This window comes from Xyrauchen texanus, chromosome 7 (assembly GCF_025860055.1).
Source record: "Xyrauchen texanus isolate HMW12.3.18 chromosome 7, RBS_HiC_50CHRs, whole genome shotgun sequence".
Lineage (NCBI taxonomy): Eukaryota > Metazoa > Chordata > Actinopteri > Cypriniformes > Catostomidae > Xyrauchen > Xyrauchen texanus.
In genome coordinates, this window is record NC_068282.1 from 4,413,738 (window position 1) to 4,437,856 (window position 24,119).

Here is a 24,119-nt window from a genome sequence, read left to right on the forward strand (position 1 = left end):
TTGTGCATAAAGATTTTATCCCACAAGCAGAAAACATGCTGTTTAAAACCATTGCATTAACTATACAATCATTAACTCTGGCCATTCTCTATATTAAGAGCATACCGAAAATATCTAATCGCTCATGATTTACACTGATGCACTGGGGGAAAAAGTCCTTTTAATCAGTATTTCTTTTCCCCTTATCTAAACATTCTTTTAAAAAGGAAACATTTATGGAAAAGCAAAATTATAAGACAGTTGTGTTTTCAGAGAATTTATCAAGAATAAGAAAATATGTTTTTTTTTTCTTGTTGTAAGCATCAATCTATAAATTTATTTAACAATTTAGCAAAAAAATAGTGAGGTTTACATTTAAAAAAAATTATATAATTAATGATATACACTCAAAAAATATTCCTGACAAAAGTAAGATTTCAAGAAATTATTTCAATTAGATTTATTTAAATTCACATCAGACAATAAAGATTGTATGCCAAATGCATAAAACATTGTTTAAAACCATTGCATGTACATTACATTAGTTAACATCATGAACCACTTTATATATTTAGTTCAAACCAGATATACTGCATAGCTCTTTATTTGCACTGCTACACTGCAAAAAACCAAACAAAAACAAAACCAATTATGAGTATTTTATCTTGTATTCCAGTAGAAGTATCTAAACATTCTTTAAAGAAAAAAGATTAATTAAGCTAATTTTTGGAAGACAACTGTGTTTCCAGAGAATATATCATGAAAATATTGTTTCTGCAAAAAGATTAATTAAGCTAATTTTTGGAAGACAACTGTGTTTCCAGAGAATATATCATGAAAATATTGTTTCTGCAAGTTGTGCTTCATAAATATAACAATTTGTCTAACAATGAAATAAATAGTGATGTAAAAATTATGCTAATATAAAGATATGAACGGCAAAAGTAAGATTTAAGCAAATGGCATAAATGAGATTTACTTTAATATGTTTAACTTTGCTAAGTATAAAATTAGTTCAATTAATACCAAAGCAAATTAAGCTGCTTTCCCATTTACAAAACAGTTTTGTTTAAAATTGTTAAATGTTTAATTATGTTTACTTGGTTTTAAAAATGTATACTTCAAATATTTGTAACTACACATTTCACATTCATTTTAAAGTCATAATATATGCACAATTTGAAGATTACTCAAATCAATTTGATGTAAATTTGTCATACAATTGAAATAATATTTTTAATGAGTGCAAAACAATTTACTTTATTCCAGATATGTTCTATTGCTTGTATAACAGTGCAAATACAAGCAATAGAACAAAGGCCATTGCATGAATAAATACATCACATAAACACATACACAAAGGCAAAGACTCCAGTCAGTTGTATATGAGCATGTGTGTTAAAGTGAGTCAGACAGACAGATACACAATCTATCTCTCTCTACCGCTCACACAAGCACAACAAACCCCCACGCTACACCCAAATAAAGCTCAGAACAACCACACACACACCCATCATCTCCTCCATACTGATGAAGAAAGCTGCAAAAAGTCTAATTCAGACATAACAAAAGAGAAAGCAACAAAAGGCTTACCCGATCCCCTGCGTTCGACCGTTGCACGGTTGCCTTCAGTGCACGAGCATGTGGGAGGCCTCCGCCTCCCCAAACCCCAATCACAGCCCCTCTTTTTCTCTCCCACTCAACACTTTTGTTCTATTTCATCTTCTTCTTAACTAGGTTTGGTTAAGCTTTGGAGTAACTGCAGATGTAGACTAACTCCCTGTATGTCAGATGTTGAGAAGATAAAATGCCTTCAGGATGGACAAAGTGGTTGCTTGCAAGTGCAGCAGTGTGTGCACGTATGTGTGTGTGTGTGTGTGTGTGTGTGTGTGTGTGTGTGTGTGTCAGACTAATCACATTTGACTTGAATTATTCTGACAGAGAGAGGTGGGGGGCTGAAGGGGGGTTGGTGAATACAGCTTCAAGGCTTTTGTTTATTTCGGAAGAGATCAGCACTGAGGACACATTATTTGTGTTTTTTCTTCATTGGATTTCTTTTTTTCATGATTATAGTAATTGCAGTTTGCAGATATTCAAAAATAATGGATTCAGAAGATATGACATGGTGCTCTCAAAGACTTATCTCATAAATATATAGTTTTGGTTAATAGAGTATTTTCATTGGCTGTCATTTCCAATCAGCGTTGGGGAGTAACAGAATACATGTAACGGGATTACGTATTTAAATACTAAATATTAGCAACTGTATTTCACTACAGTTACAATTTAAATAGTTGGTAATCAGAATAGGGTTACATTCAAAAAGTATTTACTGAAGCGATTACTTTGTCTTTTATTGTTTAATTTAATATTTAGTCTATTCAGTTGTAATACATTCATTCATCTAAATTATGCGATCCACTTTTGAACAACTTTCTTATGAGTTGTTTCATTCATACGAGCACTTTCACACTGTTTTGAGTGAAAAGGTGGATATGACGTCATAAAGAAACTTTTACTTAGGAGCTTATAGAATAGCTACACCACGTTTCTACATCCAAACAAAAAGAACTGTTAGAAACGCTTTGACATAGGAAACATAAATCCAATAAATATACGATTACATACTTTGTCAATGTTTTTTATGCGGTAAGGGTATTTTTGATCAGAAAATGATGTTGTTGCGTACAATCTGTGGGGTTTTGAAGTTGCAATAAAATTGTTAACCTTGTTTAAACTGTCATGTAAACATTTAGCTTTATGCTAAGCTAGCATGCTATTTCATGCCTTTACACGCATCTGTTACCAGAAACGATTATATTGTATATGAATTCTATGATGTTAGATCATACAATTTTTCTCTACTAAGACCTTTGTTATTAAGGCAAAGATGGACAGCAAAACTTTTGTACTTAATGAGAATTCAAATGTTTTTTTTCTGTAAAATAAACAAGATAAAACTAGATAAATATTAGAGTAGCAAAACTAAAAAAAAATGGATATTTAGGCTTTATTCACAGATTGTATTTTTACAGTAAAGATCTTCTTACGTTATCTAAGAGTCAAAACAAGTGAAACAATGTGCCAGTGCTGAAAAAGTAATCCAAAGTATTTGTAATTGCGTTACTGACCTTGAGTAATCTAATGGCATACGTTATAAATGACATTTTACAGCATGTATTCTGTAATCTGTAGAGGAAAACGTTTTAAAAGTAACCTTCCTAAATCTGTTTCCAATAAACCTTGCCAAATTCAGCAAAAAAATTAGAAAATATTTTGTAATTGTGTGTATTTAAAATGCACAAAATACTTAACTATAAAATTAGCCTTTTTATAGTTGACAAAGTAGGCACCCATTTTATTTAAAAAATGTAAAAAAAATGTTAAACATTTCCAGTACAGAATTCCATTAAACACAATACAGAACTGAGATGTGCTGGAAATGATATTGTGGTGAGAATAAAAGTTATAATTTATGAATAATAAACACAATTCCTCAAAATTTTGCAATGCAAAATGCCAAAATTTGTGCATTAGTGTACCAACGTAAGAATCACATATTAAGACTTAAGACATGAGTAAAGCAAAGATAAATGTGAAGTTTTGCTCCTGAACTGTTATTGAAGTACCATTCGGACTTCACTGGGTCAAATTATTTTTTATTGTATATCAGCAAATAAACATTTGAAGTCTCTAACACTTGTTAACATTCATGTCTAAAGGCCAAGGCACTGATGTGAGCAAGGAAAGAGTAGTTGAAATTCCCAAATGTTTCCAAACATTTTTCAATGTTAAGTAATATATACAGTATAGTTATTGATCAATAAATAAAAATATTCCTGTGTCATTTACAAAATTATGTGAGACAATATTGAGTGTCATGCTGTCAGCTCTATGCAACCCAAACAAACGAGCCTGTTTTACTAGGTTAGCATGCATTTCTAATTTGAGCAGGCTAGTTATGTTATGCTTCAAGTTGTAGGTAATAACAGTCCAACTGGTTCTGTTGTTCTTATCAATATGGAAAATATATTCAAAGGATTAATTTTATTTGACAGTAAATATACTTTGGGAAAGAGCAAATTGACCCTTTGGAAACAAAAGACGTAGATATTTGTTTTTCTACAACAGAGGAAAATATCAGAACAGTGGACCAGTCTGGTTTTGTTTAAACCAAGTGTGCCCCACAAGCCCTCAAAACTGAAGCCAAAACGTCTCGATCGCCCCCCGGTGACTGGTCCTAGTATAGGTCATAAATTGTTATTCAACGGGACGTGAGACCAACTAAACAATTAAATTACACTTCACATATCTTTTTTCCAAAGATAGTTTCTGTCATTTACTGTAGTTTCTATCACGCTGATGTCATTTCAAGTGTTTGTTTTCAAAATAAGTTTGTTTTTAGTTAGTTATTTGATGCTATAAAAACGGTGCTGTGACATCATGATTGACAGCTGTGATTGACAGGTTCTCTGAGCGAAGTAGTCACTGAAGCACCAACTGACTTTTTTTCGGGATCTTCGGAGGACTGAGGAGATTGGAGCTTTAAATTTAATATCTAAATTTCTATAATTAATTATTTCACACCGTCATAAGTCAAAAGTCAAAAGTGCAGGGGCGTGTGCTTGCGATTGATTCAGCGAGAGTGAGGGCGGGGCCTTGATTTCGCAGCTTTACTTCCTGCTCACTACTGCGCAGGTCTGGTCCCGAAATCGCAACTGCGCAGACTCAAGTCCCAAGATGTCGGCGCCATATCGGGACACTGGCGGCTTCAGTTCTCACCAATGGAAAAGAGTGAAGGGGCGTCGTCCATCTTTTTTTACAGTCTATTGTTTAAACCTTTAAGCTAGGATAAAAAATAATCATTAAAATCTTAATAACTACAGTCTTGACCAACACAAAATATCTGTACTTTACATTGAATGTAGGCATTATTACCAAAACTGAACAAGTGAAATTTACAGACAAATCAGAAGTGTTAAGTTATGCTAATTTCATGGCACATATTACTGTAATCTGTAAAAACATCAAACTGATCAAATAGCCATGTGTCTATTGTCGTTGGAAAGCCACAAATAGCCTACATGTAGTACCTGACACAGACTCAATGATGGCTCAAATGACACAGAATGGAACTGAATGAGATCTCGTTACTCGTGCCTACATTCTTTGGAGAGAGAGCATACCTTGAGTCATTGTTGTATTTGTGTATGTAATTAGTTCTTATGTACAATTGTTATGTTTCAATACAAAATGTTACTCAGTAACAGGTGACACAGTTGTTTTTCGGAGCAACTAAATTTACGCCCTGAGACGTAAAATCAGAGAAATCAATAAAATATATAATATATAATGTTAAATTGAGTTATAAGCCTTTCATTTTGGTATGCCATTGAAACCCTCAGCGCTTAAAGGTTTAAATCAGACAAAAACATAAAACAGACCCCTAAATATTAAACAAATTTCAGCAATTCTACAGAATTCTCTATAAATAAAAGCCCAACAAAATAAATTGAAAGCAGTGATCAAGGGAATGATCAACACTGATGCTCAAAGGAATGCTGCTTGTTAAGATAACTTATCTCAACCTTCACAAATGCTGATCAAAGTCTGAAGGTATAGTAAGGTTATTTATGCTTGTTGATTTTATATTTAACCCACAACAATTCAATCACAGCCAGAGAAGAACAATAGATAAATGAACCAGGTAAAGAAAAATTATTTTACAAAAACGTTGTACAATGACTTCTATTAGGTTAAATTGAGGTGAAATTTGCAGCAGAGTTTTCCAATATGGAACGACTGTACAAAAGCATGAGGAAGCAATGAGGACGAAAAGGAGGAGGATGTGATGAGATACGGATCAGGAGGGGAATCAACCGTTATTGATCAGTCAGCAGGAGAACGGCATGAGCAGCAAGAGCAGAGGAACAGCCAACAAACACGCACTCAAACCATTTGAAATTTAACAGCACCAGCACATTAGTCCGAAAAACTTAATATATAAAACTTAAATAAACCCACCCTGACACAAAATGAACTTTTTGAAGGGAAAGAACATCATGGAATTTCCATGTTTAAAAAACATTGAATGACTATACCACATGTCCAGAAATCAATATAAAAATACTGTGTACTGTCCATATTCATGTACCATGGTACTTGGTATTTGTATTGTAAGGCAATTTAATGAAAACCATATACAGTATTACGAATAATACCATCATGGCTGTGTCCAAAAAAATCCTTGTGATGTTAGGGTAAAACTATTTTCTATGGAATAAGCTATTATGGCAAAAACTATTTCAAAGACAAATTACACCAAATAAATATTTGTAAACATTGCTCAAAGTCTAAGAAACATATTTTTAAAGTAAATATTTATTATATTGGCTTGATGAAGCCAACATACTATTATTCGACAAATTTGATTTTCAAAATCTCTAAACCGAGACAAACATTCTAACACTAACTCCTCCTAGAGTTTTCAATTTACATCCACCAAACCTGGTACAGATCCTCAGACTGTTCTGGAATAGTGTGCTATGTCTTTTCCGAGTTACGGTTTTAACACAGCAGACAATTAAAATCAGAAAAATCCATAGACGGAATATCCACATTGACGGAATGTTCAAACAGGTCAACAGGTTATTTCAAACTCCACCTGTCATTGACGGAATGTTCAAACAGGTCAATGGAATGCTCGTTATTTGAAACTCCACCTGTCATTGACGGAATGTTCAAAAAGGTCAATGGAATGCTCGTTATTTCAAACTCCACCTGTCACAAATTCAAATGTAAACAAACCCACAAAAGCCCTTTGATCTGCTTTAAGTTGCTCTCTCATCTTTTTTTTCTTAGTTTATACTTTCAAACAAGGCTTTGTTAAGACAACACCATGTCTTGGCAAACTTTACCTATCTAGTTTGTCTTTGATGTTTTCCATCAGTATCTTTCAGCATACTACACTGCAAAAAGTGATAACCTACTATTGCTACCTTAAGGAGCTATGTATACTTGACCTAAACCTAAAAATGTGTTTTGCTGGTGTAACCTAATGCATTCAGATCGATTCTGTGATTTATATAATATTTTTAACTTGACTCAAACCAGTTCATTTATGTTACCACATGAAGCATATTTTTAGGTTAATGTTTTTTTTGTTGTGTGTGTGTGAATCTGTCAAAGCTTGCTCTGACATATCCTACAGAAGGGTTTTAGACCGTTTTTGACAGTCTGTCCCCGACAGGATCTGTCCACGGAAATATCCCCATTTTTATTGCTTTTTCAAAACAGCCCGCTATGTGAAATTACATGGCAAGAAAACCCCTATTGTAGCCTACCGGCAACATGGTTAATCGTGTGCTGTTTATTTTGACCAACAGAGGGAGCTGCTCGCTATAGCAGCTTTGAGTCATTCGTCTCCCTTTACTAATTACTTGTTTGCGCCAGTTTGCCATTAAGATCTGGACCAGGGAGCAAGCGCAATTGAAAAGAGTCATCATCATTGTTATCAGCTTCAAGGTGGGGCATATATTAGTTAAGTATTACATAAAACTAATGCATTTAAAATAACAATACAACATTAACAACATGGAACAATAAATGAAATGTATAATAAAGCATAATAAAGCAAAGAACAACAATAAATGTAAATCAGCACATTACAGCATATATTATATTGCGCCTTGCTGGGAAACAAGTGACTGAAAAGAAGCATCATAATGCATTAGAGTTGATCAATATAAAAGGTATGATTAAGAAAAACAGGTCAATGAGATACCAAGTGAGATAACTGATAGAAACAGGTGAAATAGTGTAATAATAATAATAATACTTATTATTATTATTCTACAATATTGAATATCTTTGTGTCATGACTACAAAGTGGGAAAAAATCCCCAACAATACGAGGCATCTAAGGGGGCAATCAATTTATGAATTGATTTCTGAAATTAATTTCAGGCCCTGATATAATGAGGGAAATGGTAGTCAATTGAGCTTATTTATTTTTTTTATTTCCTCTGCCATTTTGCCAGCAAGCAAGTTAGCAATCTACCGTCTTACTTTTAGGAAAGTGCCAGGTAAAGGTGAAGGAAAAGAAGAGTGTAAGAAGAATGATGTAAAGAGTGTGACCATTAGCAGGTGTCCCATGTCCCCAATAGTTCCATTATTCAATCATTGTTTATATATGTTTGTTAAGTTCACCTTTATACCATAGTGTCATCTACTGTATACAGTGCAGAAAAGAATGAACTCACGTAACAGAAGACAAATAAAAACTATCAGCTTTACCTCATCGACATATTCAATGGAGTATGATCTACCATATTTCATCACATTAATACATTCACCATTGTCAAAATCAGGGACTAAAAACGAAATGCTTTTCATTTCGGTTTGTTCTGAGCAAAAACTGTATTTTTTTTTGTTCGGTTCAGAAGTTCTGCAGCCTCCTTTCCAAAAGGTTACCAGTTAGAACAAAAAACAAAAAATTGTTAATAATGTTATTTTTAAAGTGACAGTACTGTGTGCTCATGGGTGGGTGAAATACCAATTGTGGTGTTGCCAGATAGGGTAAAATGGTAAATGGTCTGCACTTATATAGCACCTTTTTTAATCTTAGAGGTTACCAAAGCGCTTTACACTGTGTCCCATTCACCCATTCACACACACATTCACAATCACACTCATACACCAATGGAGGCAGAGCTGCCATGCAAGGTGATAGCCTGCAATTGGGAGCAACTTGGGGTTCAGTGTCTTGCTCAGGGACACTTTGGCATGTGGAGTCGTGTGGGCCGGGATTCAAACTGCCAACCCTGCAATTAGCCCGACCTGCTCTACCACCAGAGCCACAGCTACCCCTGATATCACAAGAGAAACAAGCAACATGGTCTGGAAAGACAAGCCAAACATAAGCCACTTGCCTCACCAAAATAAGCGAAAACAATAAATTATTTTTAATGTTTGGTGGATTTCTTGGCATAGATATCATAACAAGGAGTTAATTAGCAGTTCATTTAATTGCAGATCTGCTTCTCAGTCAAAACCCGACAGCATCAAATCTGTATTAATACATCATATCAAACAATAATTCAGTGAAGAATTGGAAACAACGAAGAAATGCACTTTTACCTCTTAGAATGTTTTCCTTGTATCTGGATTAGCCGTGCATTTATATGTATTATTTATATATAGTTGTTAAAAAGGTCTTCAATCAGAGAAAGCAACATCCACAATGGGTAATTAAGCAAAGAAATATGTGATGCAGCAGTTTCCTTCAGGATCAAATCACATGTTTCCTTTTTTTCAGGCAACATGAATTGTAGTTCCAAAAAGTTAACTGTGATAAACCCTTTGGCCTTTCATTTCATTAAAAAAATAATTGGAATAAAATTAACTAGTTATAACCAGTTACCAGCATTTAAAAATAACGTTTCATTCCAGAACAATTGAAAATCAATTTGTTCCGGTTTTCGGTTATGTTCTGCTAAAAAACAATTGTTTTCAGTTATTGTTTCTTAAACCGTTTTTAGTCCCTAGTCATAATACATAACATCTGAATTGTCCCCCTTTTTAAAATTATAAATAATAATGTGAAATTTCAGCGTTCGCAGCGTAGTTCTAGCGGGAAGACTAGCAGCTGTACATCATCGCACCATTAGCTGGGTAATTCCCAGCCAATCACATGTAAACCGATGCTTTATATGTCTGCTCACAATCTATCACATTGCAGTTTCAGTGTGCTAACACTGCAACCTCCTCCACCCCACCACCACCAGTTGAGTCCCATCCTGCACGCGGGTAGGCTCCTCGCCCCTGCGTCCCATCTCTGGCAGGATATGACGGTTCAGTTCTTCGGACCGCCAGATGGGGCCTATGCCAAAGAGAGACATTACCTTTCTGTTTTATATTCATCAAATAAATGTAATCTTATATTTCACTCAAGTCTGCAACTCTTCCTGATAGAAATGTCCCCGTTTTTCATTTCAGAAATCTGGTCAACTTATCCTACAGAATTGTTCCCTTAATCCTTAATTGAGCATATAATTAGAAATTGACCTGTAATAACATACAATAAAGTAAATAACGCAAGCCCTTGCTCCAGAAAATCTGCAGGGGTTGCATGACTGCAGTGCCTTTCTACTGCAGCACTCATGAGACCTGCAGATCAATGCAGCGAAGGACACTTAACACTCCATCCATTTCTGTATGAGAAACATGCAAGATTCTCAACAGAAAAAAAACATTAAAGCACTATAAAATCAGTCCACGTGACTCATGCGCTATACGTCAATTCTTCTCAAGCAATATGATAGCTTTGTTTGAGGAACAGACCGGAATATATGCCTCAATTTAATTTAAATCTTCCACCATTTTTGTATGAACCATTCCTTTAAAATTGTTCCACAGCAGCACAACTGATGTGAAATTTTTTTGTGCAGATTTTGTGACCTGTTATGAACTGGCTTGATCAAGCTGCCTCCAGAGATTCTTAGAATAATCTACTTAACCGCTTAATTCTCTAATTATAAACCTCTAAATGACATAGTTTATGATTATGACCATGTTGAAGAGGTTTTGCTGCTCCTGAAAATGCAACAGTTCAGAATTGTGATCAGCTGAGCCCAGGGTTGATAAATAATTCAGTTCTTTCAGTTAACAGATCACAGTAGCAAACGCTTCTAGAGTACCCTCATACAAATATACGTTACAGGTCATATAACTTGAGCCATGCTTAAATCCTGCATTATGCATTTGTGATGTGAGTAAAAGGGATAGCTCACCCAAAATGTTGTTGCAAACCTGTATGAACCCTGTATTTATTTCTTCAGTGGAACCCAAAAGAAAATGTTACGCAGAATGACAACTTTAGTCACCATACGCTTTCATTGTATGGACAAAAGATACAAAAGTGAATGGTGACCGGAAACTTTTTTTTGTGCTCCACAGAGGAAAGAAAGTCATATGGGTTTGGAACAAAATGAGGGTGAGTAAACAATGAAAGAGATTACATTTTTAGGTGAACTACGTCTTTAAAAGGCATCCAGTTTCTCTGTAAAGTTCTCAAAGATGCTATATGCAATTGCATACAGTTTATCTGCTAATTCAGTTTTAAACTTTGAGATGTAGAAGATGTGGCAGCATATAACTCACCATCAAATCTCTTTAGAGCAATTTAGGACAAATGCACAATGTTAAATTCAGTCATTTGTTCACTAGCTTTGTGGCTAAAATGTTCACTAGCTTTTGTGTAGATAAAAATACAAATCATAAAATGTATCCCAAAATAAGGCTAACCCTTCTGCCGAGTTTACACTACACGTACACGATTTTAAGCCTGATTTTCGCTCACCGACAGTTTTATCAAAGACATGATTTGAGAGAAGTGCCAACGCGTCGCCGATGTCAGCGAGATATCTAGTATGTTAAATATCTGGACCTGACCCGCAATGTGAAATATGTTTTGACTGAATACAATAGCAGTGTTGACCTACAGCCAATGAGAGAGCAAGGAACGGGGCACAGGAAGTTTCAGTGGGAGGAGTCCTGATGTACCTGCAACAGAACATCAACTAGCATGGCTGCGGTATCAAGAAGGTCTCATTGGACCGAAGAAATGGAGGAAAGATTAGTGGAACATTTGATGTTTCATCTGAACTGTTGCACAACCGGGTGGCGAAAGAGAAGAGTTGGAGAGAAATTGCCAATTCTCTTGGACAGTCGGGTAAGCAAATTTCAGTAAGAGATACTTTTTCATATTTTAACCAATAAAATATATGATTAAAAACATACACATCATATTCTGAAATGCATAACATATGTGTGACAGGGTAAAGCCGTTCAGTGGAAAGGAGGAGGCGAGAACCGGCCTGGCGATATAAACAATATTTTAATGATTAACTTAAACAAAAGACAAACACACACACGACGAACATGTCCGTAAACATGTTCTCTCTCGTCGCACCACCGTCCGCAGTCGGCCTTTATCCCTCTCGGAGGCTTAATTAGCCTGATAATGGAATGGGCGTGTATAATCAAGACCCGGCCCCGCCCTCCGCCCTGTCACAATATGATCATGCATTTGTTTTCGTATCTTGTATCACTGCTCCCGTGTGCTCTGTTGTGAAACGTAATTTGGAGTCCAGGCAGAGTCGTCGGGGATTCGTCAATAGTGAAATGTTTTGTAATGTGTTCACCCCCGGAACAGTACCACGAGCCGACGTCTTTGAAATTCATGTAGTGTGAAGGAGGCATTAGGGACCGTTCAGATCAAACGTGTTACGATACAATAAAAAAAGCTATATAACAGGAAGTAGATGTCTTGAGTCATGCTTTGAAAAGTAATTAAAAAAATAATAATATTACTTGACACAGCATCTAAAAAACGTTCCTGTGCAAGATGCTGAAAACAGCAGTCGAAGACATTTGGCAAACACATTTACAAAGATAAACTATTGAAAAACGGCGCAGACCCTGGACACAAAAACGCGTTGGGTCTGAATGGCCCCTTAAAGCTGAAACATACTCAACGCAAGTGCATGAACGAAAACGCAAGCTCGCAAGCTCGAATTTATGCAGAGTTGCGTTCAATAAATTTCAAGACATTAACATTCTTAATGTTGCCACAAGGGGTGCTATACCGAGATTCATGTGAACTGTCTACATCTACGGTATTTTTTCTATTTATGTCAACTGCTGTCATGACGAAGCAACAAGAAAATATTACTGCGCAAGTAAGGTTAAGTCAATACAGTATTTATAGCAACTTACCAGAATAATAACACATTTAGTTTATTTAAATTCAGTTTTATCGCCCCCTTGTGTACTGAGGTCTGTTCCTGCCATGATAACGCAAGAACGCATGTTAAGCATGTTCAACCAGACTGCGCATTGGCAATGCGGTGGCCAAGTGCTCGCATCTGTGTTCACGTACTGCTTAGAGTATGATTTGGCCTTTAGATAATGTTCAGAACGAACTTGTTCTTTTGATACCATTGGAAAAAGCTAGACGGGGCGAAATGAATATAACAGAATGCAGGTGTATCAAGACGAGGTTTTATAAGTCATTGTTTTTAAAATTAAAAAACTGCCGTGCCATTAACATGTGAAGGCAAACAGTGTTTATTGAACGCCTAGCACCGTTATTTTAACGGCACATGCCATTAAGAAAATGCTGTTACAAAGTTTGATATGCCAATACAACACACATGAAATGTGAACCTTTTGGCTTTTGATAAAAAACAGCACAGACTGAATGCCCCCTTATTCTCCTTATTGGGCAAGTGACAAGGTTTTCTTTGCTGTCTAAAGCTATAAATAAAGTATACTCTGTCGTACTGCACTGAAACCAAACCCTTCTCTTCCAAACCTCACTCTCCTCAGCCGAGAACAACAACAGGATGGATATCCCAACACTGATCCACATCGAGTTGATTAAAGCAAACCTGAAAGGTGACGGTGGCGTAATAAGGAAAGATGCAATTTCCTGAGCTGTGTGAGAAACGTTCCTCAAGCACATTTTGTGAAAATGGCAGAAAAGTTTCACATTGCAGTTTCGAAAAGTAATAGAGATTCGACCGCATGAGAACACACAAACATAGCCTCGTTTACATCAAGATGCGATGTGAATGGTGACTGAGACTAATATACTGTCTGAAATCGCTTTTTGTGTTTTAAAGAAGAAATAAAATCATATGAGGTTGGAACAACTGGAGTACATTATGAAAAAGTATTCATTTTTAGGTGAACTGTCCCTTTAATTGCAATTAAACTGATTTTACAATCTTAAAGCATGCAAAAATAGGCTTAATTTCCTTTAGGCAAAATATTATTTCGTATTTCTTTCTTTTGAGTTTGGGGTGAAATATGACTTGGACATGTTCTTGACAGCTTTCATGAGATTCACCCTAACATAGTATATAATTTCCATTACGCAAGATCATTTATACTGCAATATTTGATTTAGAGGTTTGTTCGGTATAAGATAACATCTCACCTAGGAGGCCCAGCCCAAAACAGAAGGATCTTTCAGGACCTGCGAGTGACACTGGACACGCTTGACACCAGATGAGTATTTGTCTAGTAGGTGTGTCTGTACCAAAACCTTTCAAACCCAACTCCAACGCACACTCTCCACACATGCATATATGGACGCAAAATTGTTTGCTATGACACACGCTCATGCATCAAACTGGACTTTGGCAACTCCACCCAGGAAGGTCCCAGATGATTAATGATTAGCCACAGTACAGACAAGGCAATCCTGAACATTTACATTACCAGCAATCTTAAAAAGACAGATACTGTACATCTGTCTCAAACACTACAACAAAACACACCAAATATAGCAAAACTTTTCAGAGAAATAAAATGGCTTACATATATATAGTTGTCTCTGCCTATATTGGGATAGGAAAAAGTATATTAACATCACTTCAAGTTTAAGTAATAAAGACTTTTAATGTAATGAACTTTGTTAGATGCTTCCATGTACATAGACATTAACCGACAGGTATTAATATTTGTCCTAAAGAAATCTTTAAATAAGATATGTTCCAGCTAGTTATACTGATGGCTATGCATTGTTCGATATTGTGGTCAGGCAAGGGGGCAAAATAGTGCTAACTGCCTGCTATTTAGCAAACAGTGACCTGGCTCTCACCCACTGCAGCAAAGAATCCATACCATTGATCAGGCTGATGTGAATAAAAGTAGTCTGACACCAGCAGATATCAGGAGTTCAATTGATCAGTGCTGAGGATCATGTAGCTGAATGGCTACTGTAGAGTGACAGCAATGCAGAGATGTTGTTTATAATTCTATTCTATTCCATTTTGTTCTATTCTGTTCTTTTCTGCTCTATTCTATTCTAGTCCATTCTGTTATATTCGACTCTATTCAGTTCCGTTCTGTTCCAATCTATCCTGTTCTGTTCCGTTCTTTTATGTTTTGTTCCATTTTGCTCTATTCTGTTCCATATTGCTCTATTCCAGTCCATTCCATTCTATTTTTATTCCATTTTGTTCCATTCTATCCTGTTCTGTTCTGTACTAATCTATTCTATTCTGTTGTGTTCTGCACTATTCTATTCTTTTCTATTTTATTCTATTCCATTCTATTATTATGCTTCTCCAATTTATTATGTTCTATTATATACTGTTCTTTTTTGTTCAATTCTATTATATTCCCTTCTGTTCTACACTATTCTGATCTATTCCATTCTGTTCTATTATAATCCATTCTGCCCTACTCTGGTATCTTTTATTCCATTCTAATCTGTTCTATTCTGTTCCATTCTATCCTATTCGGTTCAATTATTTTGTATCCTTACTGCTCTATTAATTTCTATTCTAATCTGTCCTGCTCTATTCTGTTCTCTTCTAGTTTCTTTGGTTGTATTCTGTTCTGTTCTGTAATTCTATTCTATTTTATTCTTCTCTGTTCTATTATTTTCTGTTGTGTTCTGCACTATTCTATTGTTTTTATTATATTATATTCTATTAGAATCTTTTCCACTTTATTCTGTTCTAATCTAGTCTCTTCTGTTCTACACTATTCTGTTCTATTCCAATCAGTTTTATTCTAATCCATTCTGCCCTATTCTGTTCTCTTTTATTCCATTATATTCTGTTCCATTCTATTCAATTCTTCTCTGTTCTGTTCAATTCTATTGTGTCCTATCTGCTCTATTATTTTCTATTCTGTTCTATTCTATTCCATTCTATTAGACTCTTATCCTATTTATTATGTTATTTTCTTTTCTGTACTGTTCTATTTTGTTCAAATCTTTTCTGTTCTACTTCTATTCCATTATGTTCTATTCTAATCTATTCTGCCATTTTGGTCCTCTTTTATTCCATTCCATTAGATTCTGTTCTATTCTGTTCCATGGATTCTATTGTTCTCTGCTCTGTTCAAATCTATTGTATCCTATCAGCTCTATTTTTTATATTCTATTCCATTCTATTTGACTCTTCTCCAATGTATTCTATTCTACTCTTTTCTTTTCTATTCTATTCCAATATGTTTAATTCCAATCCATTCTGCCCTTATCTGTTCTCTTTTACTCTATTCTTTTCTATTCTTTTTTTATTTGATTCTATTCTTTTCCATTCTGTTCTATTCTTCTCTACTCTGTTCAGATCTATTGCATCCTATCTGCTCTATTGTTTTATATTCTATTCCATTCTATTTGACTCTTCTCTAATGTATTCTATTCTATTCCATTCTGTTCAGTTCTAATCCATTCTGCCTTTTTCTGTTCTCTTTTACTCCATTCTGTTCTATTCTTCTTTGCTCTGTTCAATTCTATTGTATCCTATCTACACGATTATTCTCTTTTCTATTCTATTCCATTCTGTTCTATTCTAATTCATACTGCTCTGTTCTCTTCTATTCCCTTTGGTTGTATTCTGTTCTGTCATTCTATTATATTTTAATGTTCTCTGCTCTGTTCTATTCTATTCTTTTCTGTTATCTGCTATTTTATTCTTTTTGCTATGAATAGAATAGTTTGCATTTGATTTTAACTTTCAGGCAGTTTGATCTCTTTCCTATGAATTTACATCAGCGCCAAAGTCACTTTAATTACACTGGCTAATTTCCAAAAGATTAGCATCAGCGATGTTCTCTGCTAAAGTCTTTCCAATTTCACATGAGTTCACACCCAATTTCACACTGACAGTGGCCTTTTTCTTCACCCTCAGAAGTCCAATTTTCCCCACGACCCGAAGCGAAATTCAAAGGGCCCTTTTCCATTCTTTGCCTCTATAACCATATTAAATTTTGGTCTGCACATTGCTTTATCTCACTGTAGGTTCATTGTTCAGAGCTATTTCAGACAGAAAATGTAATCTTAGAGCAGCTTACTGCAAACCACATGCTAATAAATCCATGATAAATTAACTTTTACAGCATAAAATGAGCAGTCAGCATCAACCAACAAATTAGTTTTAAGGCCTTTATATTATTGTCAGGTTCTTTTATGTATAATAGACCCCTATATTTCTCTCACAATCTTTTTGTCTCTCGCTTGTGCATCTATACATCACAGATATCCACAACAAATTTCTTCGCTCTAGTTCAGTGCATCCAAGTGTGAAATACAGAGGCTGAGGCAGCAAGAAGCATCCATTTCCAACACTGCATTCAAACACACACAACTACACACAAACACACACACACACACACACACAGTCTTAAGTTCAATAGCTCTAAAGTGATAGGATCTGTTTGTTCCGTTAAATTATTGTTTAAATAAAAACTCAGGACAGAATACCCTCTGACCTTTATCTCTGATCTCTCTTGACTTGAATGGTTAGTTCACCCAAAAATGAATATTCTGTCACTATTTACTCACTCTCATGTTGCATGATTGCATGAATGATCAACGCAGGGACTCACAGCCACCAAAATGTGTGTAGAAGGATTTGTGTGTGGTTGGTAAGGTCACACTGAAGCTGATATCCACACTGGCTCAGACACACATGAGAATCTGTTAAAAAAGCCAGCCAGCTTTCTGGTAATACAATGCTGGAGAGCTGCAGCAGATGAGATCTTGTTGCATGGATTCTCTGAGGCTTCAAAGAATAGCGCAATCTATCCATCTATAAAAGACGTCATACTGTCGGATTTGCAGCCTATACACTCTATAAATAAATGCTATTCAATGGGTCTTGTAAGGACTTGAATGAACTCAGAAATGAATCTACTCATCATGAGTAGTGTAGTTCTTCACCATAAATTCTGCCATTTAAAATTGTTTTGTTTTTGTTTGTTTTTAAGTTGAAATCGAAGAACTAGTCTGTTGTACTCTATTAAGGAGAGGGTCATTCTCATTCTAGAGAACATTTCATTGAGCAAAAATATGCAAAAGCATATTAGTGCTGAAAAATGTATCGAAATAAAATCGAAATCATGATATGAACCTGTGTGATTGTTAAACTACAAAACGCTGCAATATAATTATAAATAATACAAAATAGTCTGCATGTGCTGCTCGCTTAACATTGTATGTGTGCTGTTCTGTCCGGTCTGTACATTTTTACTGTGTTTTCAGAGCGGTTCTGTGCTCCACAACTCCGTCTCATGCTCAAAGTGACAGATATGCTCCGAGTTTGTTTACATTTGCTTACACACAATGACAGCGTTATATTTAAAGCACTTCAGATTCACTTTTATTTCACTTTTGCATAATTCAAAATATGTTGGAGAAGATGTTCAATTGAAGAGCATTATACCGCTATTGTGAACTCGGCTACAACCAGAAACTTTTAAGGTGTTCCTGCATTTCCCGCCAAAATAAAAGCTTGATGTATTACTGTTGTATAATAATAATAATGATTATTATTATTATAATTAGTATTATATTACAATAATATAATATTTAAGTGGAATGGTTTCCAAAAAATAATGATGATTAATCGTGGGCTGTCACAGAGTGGATAAAAACATATGAATATGAATATGAATATGAAAGAAACAGTGTTATTTCACTATGTTTACTTTTTTTTCAAATTTTTAAGAATCGTACATATTTTACGTTTTTTTAATTACATTTTGTTAAAATTATGCAATTGAAATGTGTATATCTTAAAAATAGGCTAAATTGTTTTTGTTTTTTTGTTCATCATCAAATCGCAATCACAATATCTCTCAAAATAATCCCAATATGGCTTTTTGTCCAAATCGTGCAGCCCTAGTGCTAGATGAGTCATCAGTTTTTATGGTCTGTAAATTAAACAAGTTTATCTGCTAAAAGTACATTTTGTCATCTTTTAGGGGTATGCTAGCATATCGATGGCCTGAAAGCTAACAAATATGGACTAAAAGCCACAAAACTCCGATTTTGATTTCATGGGGTCTTTAAGGCATGAATCAAACTCTACACAAATATGTGAACGCACATACAATTCTGGAACTTACAACTAATGCTTATCTCATCTGACAGGTTTCCAAACCTAACAACAGAAGCTACTGATAAATTAAAAGAACATGGATTTGTACTATAACAAGGTTACTGGTTGGAATCCCATGAGGGCAGTAAAGGGGTGAAAAGAATGAGAAATTCTGGTGATAAAATTTGCATCCTTAAGCATGACTCTTGGCCCCAATTAGCTTAAAGTGAGCAATGACATGCAACAATGACCCTTTCCAACCCCAGTTCATCCTTCACAATGACAGATTGTTGTCCATGAACTTGCCTAGATTCATAAAATACCAAGGGATATCCAATCAAACCAACACAGTTGTTTGGAATGGAATACTAGCATGCTACATGCTATACTGCATACAGTATGTACAGCTTACTGTGTTTAAAGTATGCAATATATGTCAATAAATGTTACAAACTGTAATGCTACAGTACATTGTTGTCACAAGACCTCACTTCGTTTTGTGTTTAATTCAGCAAGCAGAGTCCACTTATCAAATCTCTCAAATAAATATGGTTATTTTTGCTTATCTAATCCAAGTTAGTGTAAAAAATATCTGAACTTCTGGCAGTCAGATTCATTAATATTACTTCCGGTTCATTTGTCACATTGGAAATGGAAGGTCAATTTGATGATGTTTTGTTAGGCAACCTAAAAATGTGGAAACATCTTAATAAATTGGTCCAAAATGTATTTAATCTGAACCTCAAAATATGGTTACACCAATAAAGATAGTTTTATGGGTTAGATCAAGTAGAAAAAGCAGGTTACCAATTTTTCAGTGTAGGTTGTTTGGGTATCCACTCATAAAGAATACATATCTATATAGCACAAGGAAAGCTTGTATTCCTCATTATAACTAAACACAGAAATCAAAACATTGTCCCTGTGCATGACAAATTAAAATAATGGATGACCCAGCACTATAGAGGACATGATGGGACATGTTTTCAGGACCTTGGACAGTTTTCACCTTTGACTTATTAGCAACAGAAGCCTAAAGGACATATGGTATCTGTGAATGAACAGTTAGTTTAACGGTATAGTTGGGCTTTAGGCTTAAAAACACTTACGTGCATATTTGCTGTTGGTGGAGACAGCTGGCACACCAATGCACAATCAAACTAAATGATACAAACACTAGACATGCTCTAATCAAATAACACACTAGTTCTAATGAATAATCTTATTAACTACTACTGGGTTATTAAAACAAACCTTTTAAGTTTATCATGCAAGGACATTGTGAAATCACCAAGATCTCCCAGGGGAGCAACAGTGATTGCTTTTACTAGGAAAATGGTCTATTGTGAGGTCTGCGGTAACAGCCATGGGCTTTACAAATCTGCTGGATGTAGGCACGGTTAACAATCATCCACTACATTTGGTATTTTTTAATAAATAAACATAACTTTTACAAAAGCGTGGTGGTACCAAAGTACAATGATGAAGCATCAGATGGAATACCTTGGTGCTTTTTGATGTATAAATGGTATTGAATGATATAGTAATAATTCGGTACCGATTCACCATGATATTTACATGGCCCTCAAAGGTAAGTAAAAGAACACAATGGTAATACCATGGTAAATGTTTAGAAAACATGGTAGTATATGGTACTTTTTAGCACTTTTTTGTTAGAAACGTTACAGCGGTGGTACAATTATGGTATCCGATAATACCATTTTGTATGAAATAGTGCTTTATAGAATACTCTGATAATACTGTGGTAATTTTTTGTAGTTTCTGTTACTGGTAGGTATATATTATTTAAACTATTCTCCTGAAACAATTGCCATAAGGCTATAAATTGTTTAACACATTATTCATGAACTTATATATGGTCAAAGTGCATTTATATTAAGAATTTGAATGTCATTACAGTGGTATAAAATGGTACCATGTTAGAAATTAACATATTTTTTGGTGCTTAAGTTAGAGTAAACAAATCTATTTTTATTATATATTATATACACAATCTATAAACCTAAAACAAACACTAAAACAGTTCTAGTCAGTCACTGTAATATCAACCACAAGTTAATAGTAAACTAAATAGCCTTTTAAAAAAGTTAATTCAATTGCATCATATTTTCCATATGCAAAAACATATAACGCAACAAATGCGTATTTTAAACAATGCATAAAAGCCTGCTCATTTATTAATGCCATTCAATTTCGTTCGCCCGCCATGCACATTACTTCCAGCGCACATAGCGTTGACTGTGAAAAGAACCGCAAGCGTTCATATTCTTCGCGCATGGCAACAAATGGCATAACCAGACACAATATGTATATCCACATTAAAGCTGCGTTATGAAAAACAAACATTAAGACATACCAAAGAGAGATGAATGAGAATCCAAGCTCCTCTATGATCTACACGGTTCCTCCACTCCAGTAAAGTGCAATGAGAAGTCCGGTTTGTTGTGGCGAATCGGTTCTTTTGAACTAGTTCATTTCAACGAGCAGGTTCTAAAGCGATTCGCCAGTTCATTTGAGTCTGTTCACAGAGGTCGCGCGCGGCGCAGCATTTTACAAAAGCATTGTTTTTATTGTAATAAAATACATAAAATGTTGAATTATAGTGATATTTCATCGCTAACGATTTAGTTTCTCGCTATGTATTCAAATGCGCTGTCTGCGCTGTGTCAAATGTTCTACATTCGAGTGATTAACAAACGCTTTTTTGAATCGGTTCGTCTGAATCATTACAAAGAACCTTTTCATGGGAACGACTCGTTCGCGAGTCGGATATCAGTCAACACAAAGGTATCGGATGAACACAGTCAGGGTTTGTGTTGTGGGTGTATCAGATGGGGGATGTTCAGTTCAGGAGACCAATGTTACATATTAATGACCGTTACTGAAGCATTTGTGTATGGAGGGCATATACTCAAAATTAAATAAATATTAAAATAAATAATTAAATGCATATTGAAATTGCAATATATATATAATAATTGCATTAATTATTAAATCAATAAATAAATCAATACACGTCTCTTGTATTTCATTTTAGCATTATCTTTGTTTTTGTTTGCCAGTTTGTTTATATAATGCCACTGTTGTTGTTTTAAAAAGAAAAACACAAAAAAAGGTATTACTTTCCATATACTAAATGCTAAGGGGAATATTTTATTTGTATTTATTTATTTTATTTTTTTAATTATTATCACAGTCAGGGATATCAATGATTAGCAACAACATTGATTTTGATGCATTATTATTTTTTGTGCATAGCTTAAAGGACAATTAATATCCACGTCAAAAAAACTGCCATAAAAATATTATATATTAATATTATTCATATTAATATTCATTGATTTTCAGGATTTTCACCTATTAAATGCAAGTTTGTTTACATAATGCCACTGTTGTTTTTTTAAACACACACACACACACACACACACACACACACACACACACACACACACACACACACACACACACACACACACAATTTTAGCTGCATGATTTATTCAACCGGCCTGCAGTGCTCTATAATATAGCAAACAGAAAATAGGAAAAAAGCATGTATTTGCTCCATAGGCTAAAAATGAGAAGAATGCCACCATCTGGTGGAGAATTGTAATTATGAAGCCAGGGTTCCGTAAAGCATAATATCATAGAATTAATGCGTTTATGCTTTAATGGCACTGGGATAGAATATTGCAGGTTTAATGGTTTCAATGGAGACATTTTTGTCCTGAAGGTCCTGAGTGTAACTATTTTGTGTACACAGTGTATTATAGATGTATTAGGAACTACGGTTGAAATATCAAAATTCCCCCAAAAATACACACCTTTGGCAAAGTTTATGATGTTGGCATTAACACAGCAACAATGATCGAACAAACAAAAATGAAAAAGACAAAAATGTCACACAAGGGTTCAAATACTTAAATAATCTTTGACTAATTTAATTTGGAATAATTTGGCCCTTCATATTAGTGAAGGAAAAGCCGTTAACCCTACACTAGTTATTGCGATTTTTTAATATCCTATTACATCTGACAGAGAAAAAAAAAATACATTCCACTGAAAAGTATGAAAAGTTATTTTTATACATACGTACAATTGTAGTAGGCTATTTTGAGGTACATTGGAGTACCATGGTGTTACCATACACTCAAACCATATGAGTTTCTCAAAAATATTAACAAAGACCATGAAAGAATACCATTTAGAAGCTTGTTATGATTTACAACTATCAGTAAAACATTGTTGCATTTGTTTACTTTATTAGTTGTCACTATGCATTTATTGGTGGCACCATTGCAGCGGCACTTCAGTGACAAATTAACATAATGTGATGAAGCCATAATGTTAAGCATAATATTGATGTAGCCTATTTCTTTGCATTATTAGCAATCACTACTGCTAAAAGAACCATTAAAGAACCTTTTGTATTAAGACTGGGGCTCCTAATGTAATATTGCAGCCATGAAATTTGACAACAAAGTCAATACAGCATACGTGTGTGTATGAAAGCAGATAGGGATGTTGCAATGTTAACTTCTCAATGTGTTAGCGCAGGTAAAACAACAATCATAGCTTGTGTAAGGTTAATTCACCATCAGTAAACAAACCTCAGGCACTACACACATCACTGCCTCCCAACACAGATGGGAAAACAGCAAAACACTGCACACTGCCAAAAGCAAAATGCTAAATGCACTGAGAGCTGAAATATTAACCAACACATTTCTTGGAAAAACACCTGCTGAAGATTAAACCAGTGTACCCAGATCCAATTCAACACAAAAGAGGAATATAATCCTACATATATATATATATATATATATATATATATATATATATATATGTAATCTGAGCTAAAGAAGCACAGTTTGTGATACTATTGTTGTCCCCTGTAACCTCTGATTAGAAATAGGTTTTTTGATCGCAGTCTTGACCAACCGTTTTGGAGATTGTAGCTGCCCGGCAGTGTTCCAAAGAAGGCCGCAGAGTGGACTGACTTGCCTAAAGACACTTTGGTAACGCTGAGACTTCACTACTGTCTCTTAGTGGCTGTGACTTTTCTTATGGACAGTATTTGCTGTCAAAACATGATAGTATTTGTTGTCAAAGCATTTGATGTTTGTTTTCTTTTGTTGTTTATTACTCTAATATTTCATGACCTTAAAAGTTAAAAGTGAAGCAAACACTGGTGACTTTTGAACATAGTCATAGGTGTCT

General features: G+C 34.8%; 1 protein-coding gene across 4 annotated transcripts in view; it reads right to left on the bottom strand.

Moving 5' to 3' along the window:
• Positions 1-21,332, bottom strand: part of LOC127646606 (protein kinase C and casein kinase substrate in neurons protein 1-like) — a 37,200-nt gene extending 15,868 nt beyond the window's left edge. The window contains exon 1 of one of the 4 annotated variants that reach the window (XM_052130361.1): positions 21,259-21,332. The gene's annotated coding sequence lies outside the window, so the exon portion shown is untranslated. Of the gene's footprint in view, positions 1-1,572; positions 1,690-9,701; positions 9,721-13,981; positions 14,121-21,258 lie in introns of those variants that run through there. The other 3 variants (XM_052130360.1, XM_052130363.1, XM_052130362.1) reach the window with 3 other exon arrangements.
• Positions 21,333-24,119: the final 2,787 nt, after the last annotated feature.